Source organism: Glycine soja, chromosome 14 (assembly GCF_004193775.1).
Source record: "Glycine soja cultivar W05 chromosome 14, ASM419377v2, whole genome shotgun sequence".
Lineage (NCBI taxonomy): Eukaryota > Viridiplantae > Streptophyta > Magnoliopsida > Fabales > Fabaceae > Glycine > Glycine soja.
This window is the reverse complement of record NC_041015.1, coordinates 13,062,517-13,088,557: the sequence shown is the minus strand read 5'-3', so window position 1 is coordinate 13,088,557 and position 26,041 is coordinate 13,062,517. Positions and strand designations below refer to the sequence as shown.

Genomic DNA, 26,041 nt, shown 5'->3' with positions numbered 1-26,041 from the left:
ATATTCAATACAAATGTCACATCTTTACGAACTTGTTTGCATTGTAAAACTCTTAAAACCAAGAGATCCTAAGATTAATCTTCAAGTCTTCAAACTCTTTGATTCAACACATCATGCCTTGAAAGCAAAAGTTGAAGATTTTATTGTGAATTAGTAGTGGCATTTTCTAGCTTTCTTTGAGAATCATTTTCAGGATATTGTGGTGCAAAACCGAGATGAGGTCCTTCCAATGTCACTTGATGAGGATCAAATGGTATGGTGTCCTTCCTCATTTGGCGAATTGACCTTTCAAGAGGTTTTTTTGTTTCTCCAACGATATCTTCCTCAACATGCTTAGTGTAAGATTACCTGGAGGAAAATTGTCCCCATATCTAGATCTTTCCTCTTTGGGAGATGGATATATGGGAAGCTCCCTACAAATGACAATTTGCTAGTCAGAGGCTGCATCATAGTGTCTCGTTGCAACCATTGTGGTTTGAGTATGGTAACATTGAACCATCTTTTTTTAACGTGTCCTTGGGTGAATGATATTTTATTTGGACATGGTTAGGGAGTATGCTTCAACGTAGTATTAACATTTCGTCTCCTTTATCTCTTTTGAAGGTGGCTGATAGCACTAGCAGTAAGTAGGTTAGGGATGTTCTTGTTGTTGTAGTGCTTAATACAGTGTGGTTCATTTGGATTAGTAAAAACCAGCCCGCTTTCAGCAGGAACCTCTTTTTAAACCAAGCACTTTTAATAGGATTATAGCGTTTATAACTCTAGTTGGAAAGTCCTCTTCAAGTACTATGCAGAATTCTATTGAAGACTTCAATTTTCTTAAGAATTTCAAGGTAATGGTGCATCCTCGAAAAGCTCCAGTTGTCACTCTCAAATCCCATGGAATCCCTCCTTATGCGGTTGAACCAAATGCAACACAGATGGTGTTGCAAGGGGATCTCTGGGTGTTGCTTCTTGCGAAGATATTTTCCAAGATTCACAGGGAAGTATTATGGGTTATTTCTCCATGAACCTTGGGGTCACAACGACGTTCTGTGCAGCATTATTGGGGGTTATGGATGCAATTGAGATAGCGTCAAGACGAGGTTGGATGCATCTGTGGCTAGAAGTTGCGCACTCATTGAAAGAATTGCTTGAAATTGACCCGAGCCATGAGATTCAAAGTTTCACACATTTTTTGAGAAGGGAATAGCTGCGCTGATAAATTGGCCAATCATACAGTGAATGTTGCTAGCTTTATTTGGTGAGATCTAATCTTTGTATTTCTGAAGGATGTATTTTTTTAGTGATAGGAATTACCTTCCTATCTTTAGGTTTCATTGAGGTTCTCTCAAGACTTGTTCTGTTTGTACATTGGTTTTTTTCTTTCTTTTTTTTTCTTCTGTTTTTTAATAATATATGGCTTGCTAGCAGAGGATGGGTTTGTGCTTTGGTGCCAACCTAGTTGGAATCAAGTCATTTTTCGAATGTTCTAGGATGCCTTTTCAGTTAAATAAAATTAAAAAAAAACTGATTAATTTCCTTAAACTAAATTTAACCATATACACATTTGCCATCCTTAAAGAATATGGATATCAAAATAAAACTTCTTATAATATTGTATGATGATCAAAGTTCTAGATAAGAAAATGATTACTACGCATATGATTGTAAATGTTGAATACAACATATTTCACATAAATCATAATATTATAATTTCATTTTGATTAAATCCAGATAATTTCAAACAAGTTATTTTTGTTCTCTTTTTTTGTTTTGTAAAAAAAAATTAAATTGTAGTTTTTGATCCTTTAACTCTTGATCCATAATTTTAATCCTTTTTTCCACATTTTAAAAATTCTGTGCATTATGCATATATATTGAGAGCTTCTAAAATACTCCCAAAACTGTCGGGGGCTTTAATATTGTAGATTTTTTAACCAATCAAATTAAGATGTCATCTATTTTCTCAATATTTTTTTAAAAATTGTTTCTTTCAACTAGTCCTTGATTAATTAAAATATTTTTAAAAACATTAAAATTACAACTATTTTAAATTAAATAATAAGATTAAACATAAGTTTAGAAATCTCAACCCTAATCTCTTTCACCAGTAAATCCCACTGAAGCCTGACATTTTAGTCCCCTTCACCAAGTAACAAGAACGTAACCTTTGTTTTTGTTTGTTCAAAATTCCCAATCTTGAATTAAGTTCATATTTCAAACCCAAACAAATGCCATATTCAGATTGTCTAATTGAACTCATTCGTGGCTCGAAATCAGATTTTACCATACAATAAAGGTTATGTTCAAATTATGCTTATAGTTGTCATCAAATTAGACAATAAGATCTCAAAGATTCCATGCCATCATAGGATCTCACAACTCTAAACTAAAGAGAGAGAGAGGGAAGTGGTAGAAAAGTATTTACATCAAAAGTTGAAATGTTCGAAGATTAAAAATAGAAAAGTTTTTTTTTTTTTTTGGGAAGGCAAACAATATGTTATTATTGACACCAGTAGTAATAAATATATATAGTAGCAATAAATATTCAATAACCAAGGAAAATCCCCCAATCGGTAACCATAGAAAACTAAAGAGAAAAATTATACCACCGATAAATGATTATAACTCCTATAAAGCTGTTGTATTTCCTATCCAAAGCGCAGAAACATTCTCCACACCTTCCTCCCTCACTTCCTCGTTTGGAATTTAATTCCCAGCACCAGCCACTCCTGTGTGAAAAATGGAAAAGTTGATTTAGCATTCTAATCATTCACTGCTCTTGGAGTAAACAGACGAAGGTGGCAAAGTGGCTCAACATTCCTGTGAAAAATATATGCCTTTTTTTTATCTTTGATTACAAGATAACCCATAATACAAGGCCTATGAATCAAAGGCATCCCAAGAGGCAAATGAACATGACAAAGAAAATTGGAAAAAATATAGCTCCAAGGTTGGTAAAATAGACATTTTGAAAAACAGGTCACTTATTTCTATTGGGTGATGGAGATTAGGGTTCAGATTTTAGCTTGGTTTATGGAAGAAAGAGATCAGGGTTCAGATTTCTAATTTATGTTCAGATTTTTTTTTATAATTCAAAATAGTTGTAGTTTGATTTTTTTTTTAAATATTTTAATTAATCAAGGATTAATTTGAAAAAAATAAAAATTTTCAAATTAATAATAAGATAAATGACTTGATATTTTTATTGGTTAAAAAATCAACAGTATCAAAACTTTCAATTTTTTATGATATATAAAATGAATATGTTAAATTTAAGATTGAATTTTATTAAAATAAAGAAAAGGAAATAAAATATATGTAAAACTAAAACATTAGACTAAAATTATAACTTTTCTAAAATTGAAGAACTATTGCATAAACATATTAGAACCAAAATCAATGATATAAAATTAAATTTAGTCAAAAAGAAATTGTCAAAAGGTATTGTATTATATTTTCCTGCAAGCACACTAGCATTGTTTTTGGGTCTCATCAGCATACTAGGCTTCAGCCCGTTCGATCCATATATACTGCTACAAAGTTGTGGCTGTTGTTTCCTGCACCTCTTTTTTAGCATTCTGAATGACCAATTCAAAATGTAATTGATTACAAATTTTAACTTCTGGAATGGTCAATCTAAAAGATAAAAAAGAAAAAAGGATCAGGACGCAACTTCAAAGTGCAAAAGCAACAAACCCATAGTTGTGCCACATTGTAGGCCATGACCCATAAAAATGAGTACCAGCTTTCACAGCATACTGCATACGCCATATAGGAATGTAACTCCAACGCCACAAAATTTTATAGATATCTGGATAAAAAAAATTGTCTTCGTATTTTCAACAAAAAATTATGGCACATTTAGTCATATCATTCTATTATATTTAAAATAATACCTTTTTCGGCCATTATCTTTCAAACAGAATTTTTTGGTGGAGATTACAACGGAAAATAATCTTACTCAAATCAAGTAGGATTATTATAAATGACAAAATTTTCTCACTAAATATTTAATGCAGCTATATATTTAATATTCAAACTGTTTTTTGCAGCTATGTATTTAATACTGGAACTTAAGATCAAGCATAATATAATTTTTTTATGCAAAGTAAATTTTTTATAGATTTGATTTGGACAGTAAACATAACAGCCGGTTAACAATTGGTCTGAAAGACTTGCTATATACACCGTCATTTTTCTAAGTACACCCTCATTCCTTCTCATTAGTTTTTAATTACTCAATATAGCTTTTTTCCTTAAATTGATACACCCCTTGGAATGCCCCTCAGAAATTCCCCTTCATCTCTTCACACATCTTATTAACATGATATTTCATGTTCACATATAAAAAGTAATATTAAAAAAGAAATAAAATTGTGACTAGTAAAACAAAATGAAACAATTATTTCTAATATCAATTGGGAGATGGGGATGTACTTAGCAAAAGTGGGAATAGAAATAGCATGTGCCTTATTAGAAATTGTTACCTCTCCATAACATAACAATTTTCAGCCCAGCGTTCATTCTGCACTTCATCCCATTACATCTATATATCACAAGAAAAAGTAATAGGATCTGGTGTCAAATTTTAAATAAAAATGGATATATTTAATAATTTTTTATCCAAAGTGAATTTTATTAAATTTTTCATAAAGTATATCAAGTATACATAATTTCATAAAGTGTAAAAATCATTTGGTAATTCGTGACACTATATATTTTTTTAACATGTGATATAATATTTAAAATAATTGAAAATCTATGGTATGAATCATATAAAATTATATATGTAGGGAAAATATAAAATAACGTTAAGTATAAAATCTAATAAAATGCCACTTCCAATTATTTTTATAAAAAATAAGTAAATCACCAATTTAATCTTTGAAATTATCTTTGTTAATTAAATTGGTCCTTAAAATTAATAAACTAACAAAATAATCTCTAAAATTAGAAATTATCAATTAATTTATTCCATGAAATTGTAATAGTTAGTCAAATTAATCCATGGAATTAAAAAAAGGAAAAATTTGGGTCATACAAGCATAAATGCATGGTCAAGGTTATAAGTTATTCAATGTTCATATGACCATTTTAGAGAGAGTTATGTGTATTTTCTTTTAATTTTGATCGTTCAAATAAATCTAATAGTCTAGATTTATAATTCTCATTTCTCAAAACAAAATGTTCTCATTTATAATATATGTAAGATTAAATGATAAATTTAGTTCTTAAACTTGTATCTTGTTTTCATATTAGTTCCTAAAAACAAAAGTTTTGTAATTTTTTAATGTTTCATTTATGTTCCTAAAATCAATCAATGTTTTTTCATTTTAATCTCTAGTTAGAAACATAAGTAATATTTTTATCAACAATTATTAGTTGTTAGTTTTTATCAGGAAGGATTCAAACTCATGACTTTTCTTTACTCCTTCTTGGGAACTTAAGTGATAATAATGATATATTTTTAAGAAAAAAAATGAGTCCCTAAATTTTTTTAGATAATTTGAGTTTTTTTTATTTAAAGAATTAATGTAATAGCTAGATAGAAATTTAGAGACTAAATTTATCATGTAATCTTTACGTAATTATGTACAATAATTAAGAAAATAATTAAATACTTTCTATAAAAAATATAATTATATTTAATTATCCTATCATTCTATTAATGTTTTCCCCTTTACAAACACAAAGGGTATCTTTAAACGAGGAGTGCAATTTATCAATAAAATCTATCTCTATACGCATTGTTAAACATCGAATCATGTATAGCATACATGACTGACTTAATTATTTGTTGATTTGTATCAGGCGTAATTAGTCTCTTTCATTTTAAAAATGTCAAGAGACAATAATAAAATAAAAGTAATTAGTATCTTCTTTATTTTTTAAAAGCAATTAATAAACTAAAATAACAATCTTTCTTGACTAATATTTTAAAATAAAAATCTTACATGGTTTTACCAAAAAACAAGACGCTCTGACTTTTCAAATTTGATAGCTACTCCCTCTGTACGTACCTAATTAAAATACTCATTCAAGAAATTCATGTTTTTAACAAAAATAATTAATTTAATTAATCATATCTGTAAATTAATTATACTATTATTTCAAAATTATCTTTTTTTAATATTTTTTATCCACTTAGTTATTTTTTTATTAATGTTGGAGAAAAAACAACATAGAAAATAAATTAATACAGCTAAAAATTTAAAAAAATCTCACAAAAAAGAATAAACAAATTTTTAAAAAGATTGTTATGATTATTAACGGTGGGAATATATCATTACTCCAATAATAATTGAAGGCTAAAACATCACATGGTAGAATTAAGGCTAAATTTTGTAGTGTGGTTTGTTTTGAATTTAGATATGGTTAATATTGGGACTTTAAATGTTAGAACTCCAAGTGTTGGTATCATTAGTGTTAGAATTTCTTAAGGTATTACTTTCAAGTACATTATTATTTGTTTCATCTTTATTTTATATTTATTTTTCCTATCATGTTTATATTATTAATGAATCATATTTTGTTCATTTATTTCAGCAAACATAATTGCAACAAATCTTCTTGTAGCAGAGCTTATGGTAAGAAATTAGTTTGTAGGAAATAGATGTGATTCGGACTATCATAATAAATATCGTTGAAGAATATTTTGTTTTAATTTGTATTAGTCTAGTTTAGAATGTTACGTTGATGATATTAAATGAATTAATTTTACTACCTTAAGACATTTGATAATATTTGTGTTAATTATATTGGATATTTAGATGAATCATGGTATAAAATAATAGTTCTAAGATAAAAAAAGATCAAATTTAAATGATAATCTGTTGGTCCGAACCAAACCAAATCGTTCATGAATGGATCGAGTTAGGTTGGGTTTCAAAAAAAATTTGTGAAAACCAAACTGAGTCAAACCAATCAAAATTGATTAAATTGGGTCATAAATTTGGTTAAAACCGGCCTAAACCGACCCACGAACACCATAAGCTAAAAAATATAATATATAAATCTATTTGGATAAATTTATGCAATTAAAAGTACTTCTAAGAAATTAAGAAAAAAATTAAAATTAACTTTTGCATAAGTTAAAAATAATTTTTTAAAAAAGTTGTATGAGAGGATTTTTATGAACTATTTTATACATAACCTAATATTAGTTTATAGAAAAGTTTTTTTTTTCTCTTATCTTCAAAGACTTTTGGTTTATCCATATAGACCCATTTATCAATATAGACAAACTTAATTAGCTACTGGCACTAGGTGGTTTTGATTGCAAAGGAAGCATATCTAATCAACTCAGATTTATATTGTTGAAGTATGCTGAATATTTCGAGTAGTGACAACTGAGGAAGCCCAAGAATATCAAAGCAATACGTACATGCATGCATGGTGGACCTCTAATAAACTCCTTAAGATTTGCTTTATTTAATTTATTTTCTTTTCTGGTCCCTCTCTCCGAATAAGGCATAACTATTAGCTAGCGACGCATGAGTCAGAAAAGTAATCAATGGAAAATGGGAGGTTGTTCCTTCAATTAGTTGCCCAGAATCCCCCTAGCAATCAAACTCACTTCTCACAGACGCAACAAAAAAATGAATAATTATTATACTGTCATTATCAATATTATCACCCCCCACAATAATTATTATAGTATCATTATTATAATGTATCCAATAATATGTGCCCAATCCTGAAGCTTCTTTGTTGTTGCATAAAACCCTGATTTTAATAAATACTGAATAGGTCACAATCACATTCTCTTTATGTCATGCATGCATCTCATGAGTCCCACAACTTGATATAAGTAGTAGACATAGACCATAGCAATCAACGAAGGTTGCTCATAATCAAGAAGACTGGCTAATCTAGACTTGGTTTTCACACTCCATGTCCACGTGCTAGTCCTTTCCATACGTAGTTTTCCTTGTTCTTTGTCTGACTATTCAATTCAAGCTCAGACTTGGTTGGCTCAACTTGTCCTTTTTGTCATCATTGATTTTATACGCTTATGTGTCCTTTTCCTTTTCTGTTCTTCAACATTGTTACGAGAAATTCTTATTTATATATATTTTTAGTGTACAAGAAATAATTTTAATATGAATTAGATAAGATTATTATGGATGTCAAAGCTGTCCATTTAAATATTTAACAAATAGGACGGACTTGAATTGATCATGAGCACCGGTTAAGCTCAATGTTTTAAAAATGATCCACACTCGACCGTAATATCAACGGTGACATCAAGGTTATAGAAGTATTTGAGACCGCAACACAAGTGGAATTGTGATTCCACCATCCATATTTGTATGCAATTTTCTACAATAATTAATGGGGGATTTAAAATTTTGAGAAATTTTAAATTTTAAGAATTTTAATTACAAATTCTTTTATTTTCAAATTTTTGTGTTTAGATAAAAAAAATAAAATTATGAGAGTGAAAAAAATGAATGAAAAAAAAGAGAAAATATGATTGATGTGCTAGTTATACGTGTTCATTTATACTCACACCCGATCGATATTTCATGAACTCAAACGAGAAGACGGTAAGAAAAAAATTTCAATTTCTCACCTTTTAAAAGGAAATTGAAATTCCAGATTTTTAATTGTTTAAAATTCTATTTTAAAATTATAAAATTTTAAATTTTTCAAAAAAAAAACATCCAAACAATAAATTCTAGATTATAGAAATTCAAATTCTCTAATAAATTATTTTCCTCGATTAAAATTTTCTATTCAAACAAACTCTTAATTAATTTAAATATCCTATATCAATTGCTTCATGTACCTGCGGAGGTAGAAATTCCTATATATGTTCAAAGTATTTCAAATCTAATTAATTAAAATATAGTATAGTACCTGACATAACGACCGTCGTTTGCATTGAATGAACTTTCGGAATACTTTAAATATGATAATATTTGCTCCCTTTGTCGAATGTCGATGTTATCTTTTTTTTTTTTTTCAATATTTATAAGCAATATGAGATGAAGGACAACGTGTCTGTCTTTCGACCGGTTTCAAGTTTCAACCCAATAATAATAATAGTTATCTAATCTACTATATTATAAAAAAGAATCCCAGAAAAATTACTGGTGTGTCCGTGCTTCAACTGATGACACCTCCATTTTATTGGCTTATTGGTCATTTTATGCCCCTTCAGCTTTACCTTGGTTTTGTGCCACGTTTTATGCCACGTTGAGTGTTTAGCTTTGGCCATTCTGTTGGTGATGCACGTGGTTTTTTCTCCAGTGTTTCTGATCATTTCCCTACCAACTTCAAACCTGCATCCTTCATTTGTGTCATTTCCCCACAAATTTGTTTCCTCTGTTTCCATTCTTTCTTCTTCATTTTGGTGTCTTCTTCAATTCCACTTTTTTCTTTTGTTTTCGGTTGAGTTTTAGAGCTACTGAGGGCTTCCATCTTCATTCTATTTTTTGCGATTTTGGTTTGGGTTCTTTTTCTTTGAATGGTCTGATTTTTTGTGGTTTTATTTTTGGAACAAGTTACAGTAACAACGGCAGCTTTGGCAAAGAATTTGTGGGAGAAGTTAAGAAGAAGATAGAGGTTCTTATATTTTGATTTTATTAAAACTGTGTTTATGTTTTTTTTGTTTGATTTTTTGTGGTTTTTTTGGATGCTTCGTTGTTATTTTTTCCTTGAAATCCTGTTGCAGATTATTTTGGTATCGCAGGAAATGATCCCAAAGTAATAATTTTCCCTCTCTTTTTATTTTATTTTTGTGGTTGACTCAGATTCTTCTCCTGTTAAAGCTGTTCACGCACTTTATAACAATATATATGAGTGTGATTTTCAATTTCTTGAATCTGAAATCTAATTACATGCATGTTTTCTGTATAGGCTCTTCAAACTATTGGAGATTCTCTGTAACTTCAATCCAAGCAAGGTGTGAGCTCCGTCTTTTTCTTTAGTGATACCATATATAATTAGTTTAGTTTTCGTTTAAAAAAATATATGTCAAAGTGATTTTAAATAATTATGATCCTTATTTATTATGTGTTTGTCTATTGAAATTTTGTTTTATCCCAAAGTTCATTATCTCAATCCTAAAATTCTGATTATTTTTGGAAATTGATAATAGTTGACGCTGTCCAATAGATCAAAGATTTCTATAAGATCTCCAGAATCAAGTGACAAGGAGATTCATGCATGCGAAACAAATCCAAAAAGAAACACAAACAAGATACATAGAGAGTGTGAGTGGAAATGAAGAGGGCAAGAGAGTTGCTTGACAATATATATGATTTGATATTATTTTGTTGTTTGTGAAGGCTTTATTTTTTTTTTTTTTTGCCCTTGACTTGAATGGGGTTCTAATGTATTGCTTTCTTTTTGTTATCTATTTGTGTGTGAGAGCAGATGATTTAGGGTCGTGCTATTCTTAGAAAGCAATGAGTAATCCCTTTGCAGCGTGCTCACCAAGCGTTTGAGAATATCACGCAGCGAAAGATCCCCGAAACCCAAATTCACGCAGTGTGCCTTGCATGCCCATCAAGCCTGATTTGAAGGTTTATTTTAGTACTGAATCTTATTTAAGCAAATGGACAAAGATTGAATTAAATTATACTCATAAGATTTTAATGAATTAATTACATCAATATATTTCGCTTCAAAAAATTACATAAATTATTAATGAAGTTACTAAATTTTATAGTTGAATGCATGTTGTATTATTGGTTAGAAGCACGAGAACAAAATTGCCAGTTGTGGAAGTGACATTACATTATCAATAATGACATTACATATACACTCTAATTTATTCAATATTGTTTAATTTGTGTACTTTCTTTTTGTTGGTTGAAAATCCTACTCTAAACTTTGTTCCTGTGGCATTAGTTTTTACTATGGTGTGCAGTGGCCGAAAGAGGCATGGATTCTGGGTCAAGATGGTTTTGTCGGGTTCACTCCAACCATGTATATTGTTCTTTTCCCTCACTTCTGGCTCCCGTTGTGTGCTCTGCTTCACACTACTGCCTCTCATCCACTCCCTATCGCTGCAATTTGTAACTTTTCTAACTGTATTGTAATTTTTTTCTTAGGATTCTCGCTAAATGTTATTGTCTCCTATACATTGAATTCGTGAGTTGTGTAGGATTCAATTTAATAATTATGTTTTTTGTTATTGTGATGTATATATTTTATTTTTTATTTCAATGTGATTATCTTGCAAAAAATTTCATGGACCAATAGATTATTGTATGTTTGGTATGTTAAGCTAATAGCAAATTTGGTAGATTTGCTTTAGCTGATATTGCTTAATTTGTTGAGCAGAGGATACCAAAGATACCACTAGATCATCAGAGAAAAATTTAATTGAAAAAGAGATTGAAACTTAAACTGTTGAAGTGCAAACGTAAGTTTATTATGCATATAATTTTAGTACCATTTTTGTTATATGATTTTGGTTCTTGGGTATGGCAGATTTTTTAGCGGGAGAAGTTAAGAAGAAGATAGAGGTTCTTATATTTTGATTTTATTAAAACTGTGTTTATGTTTTTTTTCTGATTTTTTGTGGTTTTTTTGGATGCTTCGTTGCTATTTTTTCCTTGAAAGTCTGTTGCAGATTATTTTGGTATCGCAGGAAATGATCCCAAAGTAATAATTTCCCCTCTCTTTTTATTTTATTTTTGTGGTTGAGTCACGAGATTCTTCTCCTGTTAAAGCTGTTCACGCAATTTATAACAATATATATGAGTGTGATTTTCAATTTCTTGAATCTAAAATCTAATTACATGCATGTTTTCTGTATAGGCTCTTCAAACTATTGGAGATTCTCTGTAACTTTAATCCAAGCAAGGTGTGAGCTCCATCTTTTTCTTTAATGATACCATATATAATTAGTTTAGTTTTCGTTAAAAAAAAATATATGTCAAAGTGATTTTAAATAATTATGATCCTTATTTATTATGTGTTTGTCTATTGAAATTTTGTTTTATCCCAAAGTTCATTATCTCAATCCTAAAATTCTGATTATTTTTGGAAATTGATAATAGTTGACGCTGTCCAATAGATCAAAGATTTCTATAAGATCTCCAGAATCAAGTGACAAGGAGATTCATGCATGCGAAACAAATCCAAAAAGAAACACAAACAAGATACATAGAGAGTGTGAGTGGAGATGAAGAGGGCAAGAGAGTTGTTTGACAATATATATGATTTGATATTATTTTGTTGTTTGTGAAGGCTTTATTTTATTTTTTTTTTTGCCCTTGACTTGAATGGGGTTCTAATGTATTGCTTTCTTTTTGTTATCTATTTGTGTGTGAGAGCAGATGGTTCAGGTCGTGCTACTCTTAGAAAGCAATGAGTAATCCCTTTGCAGCGTGCTCACCAAGTGTTTGAGAATATCACGCAGCGAAAGATCCCCGAAACCCAAATTCACGCGGTGTGCCTTGCATGCCCATCAAGCCTGATTTGAAGGTTTATTTAAGTACTGAATCTTATTTAAGCAAATGGACAAAGATTGAATTAAATTATACTCATAAGATTTTAATGAATTAATTACATCAATATATTTCGCTTCAAAAAATTACATAAATTATTAATGAAGTTACTAAATTTTATAGTTGAATGCATGTTGTATTATTGGTTAGAAGCACGAGAACAAAATTGCCAGTTGTGGAAGTGACATTACATTATCAATAATGACATTACATATACACTCTAATTTATTCAATATTGTTTAATTTGTGTACTTTCTTTTTGTTGGTTGAAAATCCTACTCTAAACTTTGTTCCTGTGGCATTTGTTTTTACTATGGTGTGCAGTGGCCGAAAGAGGCATGGATTCTGGGTCAAGATGTTTTTGTCGGGTTCACTCCAACCATGTATACTGTTCTTTTCCCTCACTTCTGGCTCCCGCTGTGTGCTCTGCTTCACACTACTGCTTATCATCCACTCCCTATCGCTGCAATTTGTAACTTTTCTAACTGTATTGTAATTTCGTTCTTAGGATTCTCGCTAAATGTTATTGTCTCCTATACACTTAATTCGTGAGTTGTGTAGGATTCAATTTAATAATTATGCTTTTTGTTATTGTGCTGTATATATTTTATTTTTTATTTCAATGTGATTATCTTACAAAAAATTTCATGGACCAATAGAATATTGTATGTTTGGTATGTTAAGCTAATAGTAGATTTGGTAGATTTGCTTCAGCTGATATTGCTTAATTTGTTGAGCAGGGGATACCAAAGATACCACTAGATCATCAGAGAAAAATTCAATTGAAAAAGAGATTGAAACTTAAACTGTTGAAGCGCAAACGTAAGTTTATTATGAATATAATTTTAGTACCATTTTTGTTATATGATTTTGGTTCTTAGGTATGGCAGATTTTTTAGCAAAAAATGGGGAAGAAGAGAAAGCACAATGAGACAACTCATGATGAGGCATAACCCCAAAAGGAATGCACACATCTTGGTTTGATCTGTGCCTTAGCTGTACGGACAATGGGATGCATTCGTGTTGATAAAATTACTGAATATCTGTGTGATCCCCTTCCACGATGCCTAAAGATTTTGGATAATCGTTATACTGCTTCCAAAAGTAATTTTTTTCAGAATTAAAGTGCTGAAGAGTATTTTCCTCTAGAAATATGTTTCAGTATTGAAAAGTACATTTAAAACGGTTTAAAATGGTTATCTTCAAACATGCACTTATTAGTAGTCCTTTATTCATTTTGGAAAAGGAAGACAAATATATATATTCATGCTTCAAGGTGATTTTCCGTGGACTAGCAAGATAAATTAAATTTATAAGAATAGTCATAATATTTTATTTACTATTGACTTAATTATTTAAATGATTTCTGCAATTTTGTATTTTAAATCATAAATTTTATTCTTATTTCAACAAGATAGATTAATTCAAAGTCTATGAGGTTTGTGATACCATTAAATTATCCTAAGTATAGCTTTAAGATTCTATTTATTATTATTATTATTATTATTATTATTATTATTATTATTATTTTAATTTTATATGCATATTAAACTTTACAATAACGCTTACCAAGCGACCCATGTACTGCAGATGAAATATCCGATCATACAACCACCGTCGATAATCCAATTTGCCGCTACTTTTCACAACCACAAAGTCATGTTTTACTATGCTTTCATTGCCTAAATTTTTTTATTTACGAAATAGGAGTCAGTAGCAAATTACGAGTCCATAACAATCCATCATAACTACCAGTTTGACATACACTTCATCCCTTCAACTAGACCAACAAACATGTGACACAACAAGACATATATTCAAAGATCATATCTAAACGGTTGAAATTTTAAAACAATGTTTTGTTAATTTAATTGTTGAATAATTAATTATTTAATTATTAATATTCAGCTTTTTTTATTTTGTTAATTTTGTTATTGTTACCCTTATTTAGTTATTAATATTCAGCCTTTTATGCTTTAACATTGAATTGCAATAACTTAAGAAACAACCCGTGCGTTACGCACGGGTTACATGCTAGTAGTTATAAAAAATTAAAACAGTTCCCATTTGAGTTTTTACATTTGCTGACACATGTTGAACTTGTGCCGATGATAGGAAATTTGGTGATGGGAAATCTCTTGATTTATGCTAACCTCCGTATGGTTTATTTCTAGTTTTTTTATACCCGTACTTATCAGTGCGTAATGTTTTCAAGATGGAGAAAGATTAAAAAAAAAACAAGAGATCAAAACTGCATATTAGAAATTATTATAGAATGATCAAAATTATAATTTAATTTAATTTTTTTTAAAAAAATATTTTTAAGAAAATGAGGAAATGATCAGGAAAGTAAATGCTTGAGAAAACATAACCGACAAACAGATATAACAATATTGCATGATTATTTACTTATTCGAATAAAATAATCTTGAATGATTACAATTAATAAAATAGTTGATAAGATAAAACATTTTTAAGAAAAACATTTTTCAGTGTATCGACAAGGAATGAAACTAGCATTTCATATAAGACTAATCATGTATGATTACAATTTTTAAAAGAAATTATAATTATATAAGTTAAAATAAAAAGTAATTTGTGTATCATATTATCTTTCCGTATAAGACTTGGATAATACCTTTTTAAAGATTTAATTAAAGTCATGTATTCCAAATATTGAATGAGAGACTATTAAATCTTGACATTGGGTCACTCATGAATGTTTAGTCCATGAGGATGAGAGGGAGTGTTAAAATGCTCTTGATGGGTTTGGATTATGTTCAAGGTACTCTTTTACTAATGATCAAAAGTTGTTGGCAATGCACGTTAATGATCAACGAATCATAAAAAAGTAAAGATAAATTTTTAAGGTTGACTTAGTGGTTATAAAAAAGGAAAGAAAAAATTACGAATTTGAATTTTTTTATTAATAAAATTAAACAAATTAATATTTATTGATAAAAAAATATATAAAGTAAACGCATCATAAACTTTATTTTTACTAAGGCCAACGTGTGATATTTATGGATGACCTTAGTAGTAATCTCTAATAGAGACTTTTAATAAAGATTATACACATTTTAAATAATCAATAAAATATCAAAGCAGTGATTTTTTTTCTTCAAAAGAAATTAAGCTAAATATGCACATGCTTATTTAATTATGTGTGTGTTAAATGTGTTATTTTAATGATATTTAAATTTTACAAGAGGAGCTAATTAGAGCACACTCTACATATAAATATTACTTCAAATGTACTATCTCTAATCGGTTAAAACTTATTAAAAATTACAAAAAGAGATCGAGAGAATAATTAAATATGTTATAAGACTCACAAAATTTTCTTTCTTTAATAAATTTCCACTAATAAAATATCAAGGTGTTCCTATCATTTCTCTAAATTTTATTACAAATTATGATATCATGTAGTTATGATACAATACATATAGTTATAAACAAAAATAAGTAAGAGATCATAAATATAATATAAAGGGAAAACATGTATATATTATTTAATTGAATAATAAAATATGATAAAATAAACTTTAAAAAATTTAATGTTATATTTTTCATCCAAATGAAAAATAAATTTATAATTTGTAAAATCATAACATATTGCATCGCAATTACACCCAAAATACAACGATTTGTAATAAAAATGTCATTGTGTGTTATTTCAAATAACAAAATAATTTTTTTATATATTATTTTTTTAAAATGATTAAACGAATAAGAAAAACATTTTTAAAAGCATTTTATTCAAAATAGAAGTAGTATTTCACGAGGAAAAGGTTGAAACAAATAAGAAATTATGAAAAATGACAAATTTTAAAAATATTTATAAGCTTATAAAATCAATAACTATTTCTTCAATAAGATTAACTGAATGCACAAATGCTTATTTTATTATATGTTATTTTAAAAAATATTCAACTATTTAAAATTTACTAGTACAACCTGAATGTATGTAATCATATAATTGTGAATAAAAATAAATACGAGACAATAGATATAAAGTGGACAAATTTAAATACAAGACAATTAAATAATAAAAAAGGATAAAAAAACATTTTGTAAAATTCTATTAAATATGTTTTCCTCGCAAATGAAAATGATTCTTAATGTGCATATATTATATAAAAATATGTTAAACATAAAAAAAAAAAGGAGTTGATTGAATGTAATAAGATAGAATTTTGTATCTAACGTGTCATAGGTTCAATCATAGAGTATTATGGCTCTTACTTTTTAAGTATTTAAAATATTTAATAAATTTCTAGAATTTTAGTTGCTTCTAAATTCATTCAATCATAGAGTATTATTGTTCTTACTTTTTAATTGATTTTGGTCACAAAGTGATTTGGACTTATCTTAATCCTATAAAATCGGCTTGTAAGGTGAGGAGTACTCCCAATTTATATAGTTCATCGAGCATTGTCTTTATTCGATGTGAGACTTCAATATGTTTCATTTTTCTCATGGTTACTCGCCATGTGAGACTTTCAACACACCCCTCTATCTAGGTGTGACCACAAATCCTATGAATCTTAGTGGATAAAAAATCAAATATAATCTCATGTATTTTTTTTCGGGCAAAGGTTATTCTGTCATTCATTATTTTACTTCTTACATTTTTTTCCTTTCTTTAATCTTTCTTTCTTTTTATTTCTTTTGAACTAGTAAATTAAGATATAATTTTGGGTAAAATATGTTTGGGTTCTCTGTATAATTTGAAAAATATTAATTTCATTCTCATAAATTTTTTTGTATTAATTTAATCCTTGTAAATATAAAAAATATTTTTGTTTATATTCAGTTGTAATTCCATTAGATAATTCCGTAACATGGCTAAGAGGCTTAATTACTTTCTCTCTACCTTATCAAGCACACTCAGAAGATAAGAGAATCCACCATTGTTATTGTAAATCATGCTGATTTTGATGATGTCAAAAAGAATTTGCTTGACAAAGGGAGAGAATGTGAATCATGCATATCTTGATGATGTCGGAAAAGAAATCACTTGATTGTCATCATCAAAAAGGGGGAAAAGGTGAATGTATGATGATTTTGACACTATTAGAAAATATGTTTTCTACATCGGTTATTTATGACTTTCAATATCGGTTTTTGAACCGATGTTGAAAGTACCGACGTTGATAGTATTATTGTTAACATCAGTTTTTTAAAAACCGATGCTAACGTAAAATTACCAACATCGGTTATATAAATAACCGATGTTAGTAATATGAATTACACCCAAAAAATGTATATTAATGTTGACAGTTAACATCGGTTTTCTGTAAAAAAAAACCGATGTTAACGAATGTGTTAATGTTGAAAGTTAACATCAATTTTTTGAAAAAATCGATGTTAACGTACAACATTAACACATTCGTTAACATCGGTTTTTTCAAAAAACCGATGTTAACATTTTCGATATTAACATCGGTTTTTTTTACAAAAAATTGATGTTATCGTACGTTAACATCGGTTTTTCCAAAAAACCGATGTTAACTGTCAACATTAACACATTTGTTAACATCGATTTTTCCCAAAAACCAATGTTAACTGTCAAATTAACACATTCGTTAACATCGATTTTTTCAAAAAAATCGATGTTGTTTTCAAGAATTTTTTTTTAAATAATGTCTTTGTTTTTACAAAAAAACCAAAATTTAACCTGTAAATTTAAAATCAGACCACACAGCACACAACATATATCATTTGCATTCTGCTTTCAAATAGGTTTTAGTAGAAAATTAGCTATCAACAAAGGTTATTCAATGTTAAAATGAAACAACAATTGTAAAAAATGAAATGCAAAATATTTAAACTAATTAAGTAACCTAAAGTTACATAGTTGTCTAACATCCTATGTTTGATTTCTAACTTTTAGATTATACTGTGTCCACTGGATGCGAAGCGCCTTGAATCTCTCTGCTTCTAATGGTCTAACTTCATTAAAATACTGCATGATCAAATAAAATAAATAAATTAATAATGTAATAACAATTATAAGAAAACCAACTTTGTTTGAAATAAATCATACACATCAGAATTCTCCGCTCGCAGACTTGTCTCAGCCAGAAGGCCCATTCAATTTCCTCTGCAAGAATAAGCAAGAAATCAGAATAAAAAGAACATCAATAAATCTACATGGCACCAAAGCATCAATAACTCATTTATGCACTCCAAGACATCAGAAATTATCTAATCAGTAAACCTTGACCGGAGCCATGCTAAAGTTAGAAACTTCCAAATTCACCAGATAGCATCAGATATTGCATCCTACAATTTTAACAAAAATGGAACAAGACAATGAATAAACTCCAGGCTAAGAGAAAAATAGGGTCTAAATAAAAAACAAAAGCAAAAATTATATACATTTATGCCAAAGGCAGAGATCGAAGTACAAACTTACTTGCAGCTTTTTAAAGAAATAAGCAAATATCATACAGGATTTCCTATATGATTAAACTTTTTTAGTTAGGGATAATATGAGGAATAGTTATTCCATCAACAATGAGCAAATATCATACAGTAAAAATACTATAGATGAATTAATATTTAGACACTTAGAACCAAAATCCCTAAAAAAATAGAAAGAATAGAAGAATAAAAAGTCAAAAAGTAAAAAAAAAAAGGATCAAAAAGTCAAATAAAAAGCTGGTCAAAATCAGGCAAAAAATAAATTAGTTAGCAGGAAATTGATTCACAATATGTAAATAAATAATGTTTAATACGGTAGTAAGGGTGGGGATAAAGAAAAATGTAAGGGTGATTCTTGTTTTTTTTTTGTCTCAAATTGGATAATAAGGAATCATTTTTTATTTTATTATTGGGATAAAGAAAAATGGTCACACATCATTTCAAGTCATGACTACTTGTTTTCGTAAATTTAATCGCAAGACAAAATTTGATGAAATAGATTTAATATGTCCTAACTATTAGCTTTTATATCTGTTGCCAGCTAACTAATTATTAGGTCCTTAATTTTATAGAGTAATTTTACAAAATATATTCTGTATATATTCAAAACAAAGTGACATAAAAATATATATTAGTAGAATTTAATTAGCATCATAAAAGTGAAGTAAATAAATATTGATGCATGATATAGTTTACTTTGGCTACCAAATCTAAATAACTTCAACACAAGACTATAAATAATTTTAAAATAAATATTTTTTTAAGAAATTGATGGAATTTATTTCTTAAAATAAGTAAATTTTTTAAAACAAAAATAATTTAGAAAAATACATTATAAAAATAAAAAAATACTTATTATATTAAAATAAATATATATTTCAATAAATAAATTTAGAAAAACTTCCGCTAAAGACTCCAAAGAAAATTTATGAAGATTTTGCATTTAAAATCCCCTTTATTTGTTGAGTTGCTGGGCTATAAACTCCCACATTTATTCCCCCAACTATGTGGCTGGTGGGATTATCATAAGAATACAATAATGAAAAGGCTGGTGAGACTTTTAGAGGCTCTCTCTGTGGAAAAGGATAGAGGGAAGCACTGAAAATAACGAGGAGAGGACCAAAAGAAAAAGCATGGGAAGAAAGGGGACATGGGCCTCCACAAGGGATTATCAAATTAAAGTTGGAGTCACATATGATATGCAAATAGGAAAAGGTGCGCAACTACTGCTAACAACAATGGAGATATTAACCATCAAACGCGTCGGATTATTTAGCTTAATTAATATTTGAGTTTTTCGAGTTCAACTCTTAGATATATAACTATTAAAAATTAATAAGAAAATTTTTATTATTTATAATAATTTTATTTAACTCAAAACAGATTTTCTTCCATAAAAAAAAAAGTTTTACTTTAATTGGGTTCTTGTAATATCTCTGTTAAGATTAAAAAAAAATCTTCGCATTAAGAGTGTTAATTTTACTAAATAAAGCACATCATGCTCATTAGAAGAAAAAAAGGGTGCTATATTTCTTGACATTACTAAATACCCATTTGAAAAAAGAAAAAAAAAAGTTAGCAAAGTGCAGGTGAATAAAAAGATAGGGAGAAAATAAGGAGTAAAACTTAGTGCTTCAGCACTGGGGCCGATTCCGTTGTCGATGGAGGAACCAGAAGATTCTCTAGCATCTTTCTCTAACTACTTGTTCTTCGAACCCCCTGCGGAACAAATCTCAATCAAAACCCTAACAAACACAACACCACAAATTCAAAAACAAAACTAAAAACCAATCTCAACTTCCTCAAAACAATAACAACAACAACCGTAATACCAACAGTGAAACCACAAACACATTTACAAAAAATCGAATTTAGAATAAAAAATCACAAAACATGTGAAAAAATGGCAAAGTACCTGGCGAGTGACGACAACAAAAGCGTTGATAGGAATTAGGGGTTGGAGCGGTGGAGTGAAAGGTTCCGATTTGAGAAATTAGAGCACAAAGGATTTGGACTGTGTGTGTAATTTTATTGCTTTAACCGTGTGTGTATGGAGATATGAACTAGGTAAAAAAGCTATAATTTAAAAAAATGATATATATATATATATATATATATATATATATATAATTTATTTGTTCTTATCGAATTTTATTATATTAGCTTCTTTGAATAGATATATAGAGATTTAATTAAATAATATTTGATTAATTATCTTATGATTGTGTCTTATTAATTAAATATGTGGTTAATTAATTATGAATTAAATTAAATTACATTTAATTTATATTTGTTCCAATTGATTAGTAATTAAATATTTGTTCTGATTAAATTAGAAATATTATTTTAAAAGATAAATACAATATATAAAATAAAAAAATATATAAATATACATATTCTAATTTATGTGAATAGTATTTTTTACATATATTAAAATTAAGATATTTTTATTATTTATTAGAATAGTATTTTTTATTTATATTTAAATTTATTTAATCAAGTTGTTATTTTTTAAAATAATTAAATTATATAGTAAATAGATGAACTTAAATAAAATGAGAATATTTTATATTTTTAAAATATTTATTTATGTAATTTATTCACACTATTTTTTATTTATATTACAATAAATAACATGAATTTCTTAATAGAGATAAAAAAATGTTATCACTAAATCAGAAATATTATTTTAAAAGATAAATATAATATATAAAATAAAAAATTTATATAAATATACATATTCTAATTTATGTGAATAATATTTTTTACATATATTAAGATTAACATATTTTTATTATTTATTATAATAGTATCTTTTATTTATATTTAACTTTATTTAATCATGTGGTTATTTTTTAAAAGAATTAAATTACATAGTAAATAAATGTATTTAAATAAAATGAGAATATTTTCTATTTTTAAAATATTTCTTTATGTAATTTATTAATGATATTTTTTATCTATATTACAATAAATAACATGAATTTCTTAATAGAGATAAGAAAATGTTGTCACTAAATCAGAAACATTGCTTTAAAGGATAAATATAATATATATAAAAAAACTTATATAAATATACATATTCTCATTTATGTGAATAATATTTTTTACATATATTAAGAGTAAGATATTTTTATTATTTATTAGAATAGTATTTTTTTATTTATATTTAACTTTATTTAATCAAGTGGTTAATTTTTTTAAAGAATTAAATTATATAGTAAATAAATGTACTTAAATAAAATCATAATATTTTTTATTTTAAAAATATTTATTTATGTAATTTTTTGACAGTATTTTTATCTATATTACAATAAATAACATGAATTTCTTAATATAGATAAAAAAATATTGTCACTAAATCATAAATGTTATTCTAAAGGATAAATATAATATATAAAATAAAAAACTTATATAAATATACATATTCTAATTTATGTGAATAATACTTTTTACATATATTAAGAGTATGATATTTTTATCATTGATTAGAATAGTATTTTTTATTTATATTTAACTTTATCTAATCAAGTGGTTAAATTTTTAAAGAATTAAATTATATAGTAAATAAATGTACTTAAATAAAATGAGAATATTTTCTATTTTTAAAATATTTATTTATGTAATTTTTCGACAGTATTTTTATCTATATTACAATAAATAACATGAATTTTTTAATATAGATAAAAAAATGTTGTCATTAAATCAGAAACATTATTTTAAAAGATAAATATAATATATAAAATAAAAAACTTATATAAATATAAATATTCTAATTTATGTGAAAATAGAATTTAATCTTATATGTTATATTTTAAAATATAATTAATAATGCAATATAAGATATTTTTCTAGTAGTGTAATTAAAATATAATTAATAACGTAATATATGATTTTTTAAAAAAATATATAAATAATTAAAAAAAAGCTTATATTAACATCGGTTATTTGAAAATCGATGTCGTTAATCACTTACAACATCGGTTATTTAAAAACCGATGTTATTGAACACTTATAACATCGGTTTTCTAATAACGGATGTTAAAATTACTTTAAATGCAGTTTTAACATCGGTTATTTGAAAATCGATGTTGTAAGTGTTCAACGACATCGGTTTTTAAATAACCGATGTTAATAGGGCGATGTTAAAACTTATTTTTTTAGTAGTGTGATGATGCCAAAAAAAAATTAAACAAGGCCGCTTCAAAGGATAAACAATTTGTTTCAAGATTAATTCAAGATTGCTTCAACAAACAAAGTCTTGTTTCAAGATTCACTAAAGATCAAGTCTTGCCTCAAAACAAAGGGTTTCAAAGTCATGCAAGACTCTAGTAATCGATTACCAGGAAGTGTAATCAATTACCAAAAAGGAAGGTTGAAAAAGAGTTGTTGAAAAGGGTTTTGAATTTGTATTTTGAACATGTAATCGATTAATTACCATATGTCTATAATCGATTACGAGTAACGAAACTCCTTAAATTCAAATTCAAAAGTCATGACCCTTCAAATTATAATTGTGTAATCGATTACACAAACATTGTAATCGATTACTAGTGGAGAGTTTTCAGAAAATCTGCCAACAGTCACATCTTTTCATTGAATTTGTAAATGGGCATCAAAGGCCTATAAATAGGTGAGGTGACTTAGGCACGGATTTTGAAGAGAGAGTTTTGCTTGTTCAAAATGTCTTATCCTCTCAAAAGGAAATGAGAGAGATTCCAAGAGAACTTCATTGTCAAATGTTCTCTCAAAAGAAACTCTTGGACAAACACTTACAAATTTATTAAGAGTTCATCCATGGGCTTCAATTGTAATATCATTCTCTTCAAGAGAGAATTCCTCTTCTTTTTTCTTATACAAAGAGATTGATTAAGGGACCGAGGGTCTCTTAAGTTGTAAGAATTCCTGAACACAATGGATGGGTTGTCCTTGTGTGGTTCAGAAGTTGTAAAGGAATTTACAAAGAGAAAGGAAAATCTCAAGTGAGTTGCTTGAGTACTGGACGTAGGCACGAACTTTGCCGAACCAATATAAAACTGTGTTTGCATTCTCTCTTCCCTTATCTTATTTATTTTATTGCAATCAATTTTGTTTTACATGTTTAAAGAACATTATTAAATTGATTGTTGCTTCTTCTGCATTCTAAGTCTATCCCTCTTAAATTATTGAGGCCGCTAGTCCAACAGTTATACCTTTGCCCTTAATCTCACCAAAAAGTGAGAAGAAATTGCTTAGGAAGTGACCAAAAATTATAATTTTTGGGGGATTTAGCTACCAAAAATGATTTAATTCATTTGAATAGTTTTAACCATCACATATTGTTTAACTCATTTGAAATCAAACTATACGTATTAATTTGTTAGTTACTTTGATTACAGCCTGATAGAATTATTACGGAGGATCAATAAAAGTATATTTTATTTTTATAGGAATCAAATTAATACAAAAAATTTTATGAAAATGAAATTAATACTCTTCAAATATTAAAATAACCAAATATATTTTACCCTATAATTTTTATCCTTACTAATTAGACAAAACGATGTTGGTTTCGTGTGATTGAATTGAAAATGCGCAATTGTTCGATCAAAAAATTATCATCACAAGTTAATAAAATATTTTTTTGACGATGGTTTTTAACTAAACTAGGTTCTTAACACTAAAAAAAACTATTGTGCTAGTTAAAACCAACCCAAAAAAAAGAATATATATATATATATATATAACAGCAAGTCAAACTAAATTGGCATTTTAGTTAATTCTTTAAATTAAGAAAATGTCACATAAATTCCTTAGATTGAAATTACTATAATTTTAGTCCTTAATATGTACAACATATATACTATCATTATGATCTCAAAATCTTATAACTTATCATTATAGTCGTTAATACAAAAGTGACTATCGACAAGGAGGAGAGGATTAAGGGAGCAGGCAGGGGCCCTAGCCCCCCTCCTCAACACTTTCTTAGAAAAATTAAATTAAAAAATATTAATAGGAGAAAATAATTAAAAAAACAGTAGTTGATTTGATAATTTTCAACTGGTAATAGATCTTATCTTGATTTTTATACATAAAATTAATAGTAAGTAGTTTTATGAAATTTATTATTTATTCAATAAATATGTATTAAAAATTTAATATTTAAATAATTGTGAAAAAAAAACAGCTCCATCCTTGGCGGCAAGAATTAATATGACTAATAAATTTAAATTTAAAAGATTTGTTTACTATTTTTCTAATTTCTGGAACTACTGTTAGAGTGCTCCATAGTTTCAAGGTTGTTATGAATGTGGTGAATATGATTTGCAATTGTATACTACACAATTACCGTCCTTTAATTCATGAACGTGCTCTCTTGAGATGTTCTTAAAGTAATAACTATAAATAGTTTCATATATATATAGAAGAAATCATTACCTTCCTCCTATCAAGATTATGGGAATCTAATTTTCACGAGTGATATGGAAAAAAAAAACTAAAGAGATATATGATTAATTTGATAACGAAAGAAGAAATTGAGAAGAAATCATGAATTCAAATCTTTCTGCTGATAAAAAAAGAATTATTCGAATTAAAAGAAAAACAAGGAAGGTAGTATGTCTTCGCGGTTTCTTAGAAGCTTCAGATATAAATCATACTATATACAAGGATCGATGATTATCCACTCACATTTAATATGGTCATGCAAGTAGGAAACAATAGAGGGAACAACAGAATAGGTATGATGGATCATGCGAATTTGTACGTAAACCTAATGTTGATATATATATATAAGAAATGAACCAGCAGGGGCCAAAGAGGACAAACTATATAAAAGCATGATGTTAACCATAAAGAATGCTTTGTCTATCTGATTGATGGATGGATCATGCCTTCACCCCTCACCTAGCTTTTCATATTTGGTGAATGATTATCTAAATTTGAACATAATATATAGGGTTGTCAATGGCACCTTCTGAATCCGTTACAGATTTGTGAAATAAAGGATAACTCGGGGCTATCTTTGTTGATTTGCATGCTGGACCGGGTCATATTAATACTTGTTGTTGTGCAATTTAATATCACAGTGACACACCTCTTGTACGATCCACTTGTCTCCAAAGTAAAGGTCATGTGGAGAAAAAACAAAAGAAGATGTTATGATTTAAACGATGGGT

General features: G+C 27.6%; 1 long non-coding RNA gene and 1 other non-coding gene across 2 annotated transcripts; one reads left to right on the top strand and one right to left on the bottom strand.

The window, feature by feature from the left end:
- Positions 1-2,286: 2,286 nt before the first annotated feature.
- Positions 2,287-2,356, bottom strand: LOC114385553. The gene has a single exon (XR_003660922.1). It is a non-coding gene; the product is annotated as a small nucleolar RNA R66 (small nucleolar RNA).
- Positions 2,357-9,285: 6,929 nt separating this feature from the next.
- Positions 9,286-10,289, top strand: LOC114383628. Its single transcript, XR_003660554.1, has 3 exons — positions 9,286-9,555; positions 9,850-9,895; positions 10,091-10,289. It is a non-coding gene; the product is annotated as an uncharacterized LOC114383628 (long non-coding RNA).
- The last annotated feature ends 15,752 nt before the right edge of the window (positions 10,290-26,041 follow it).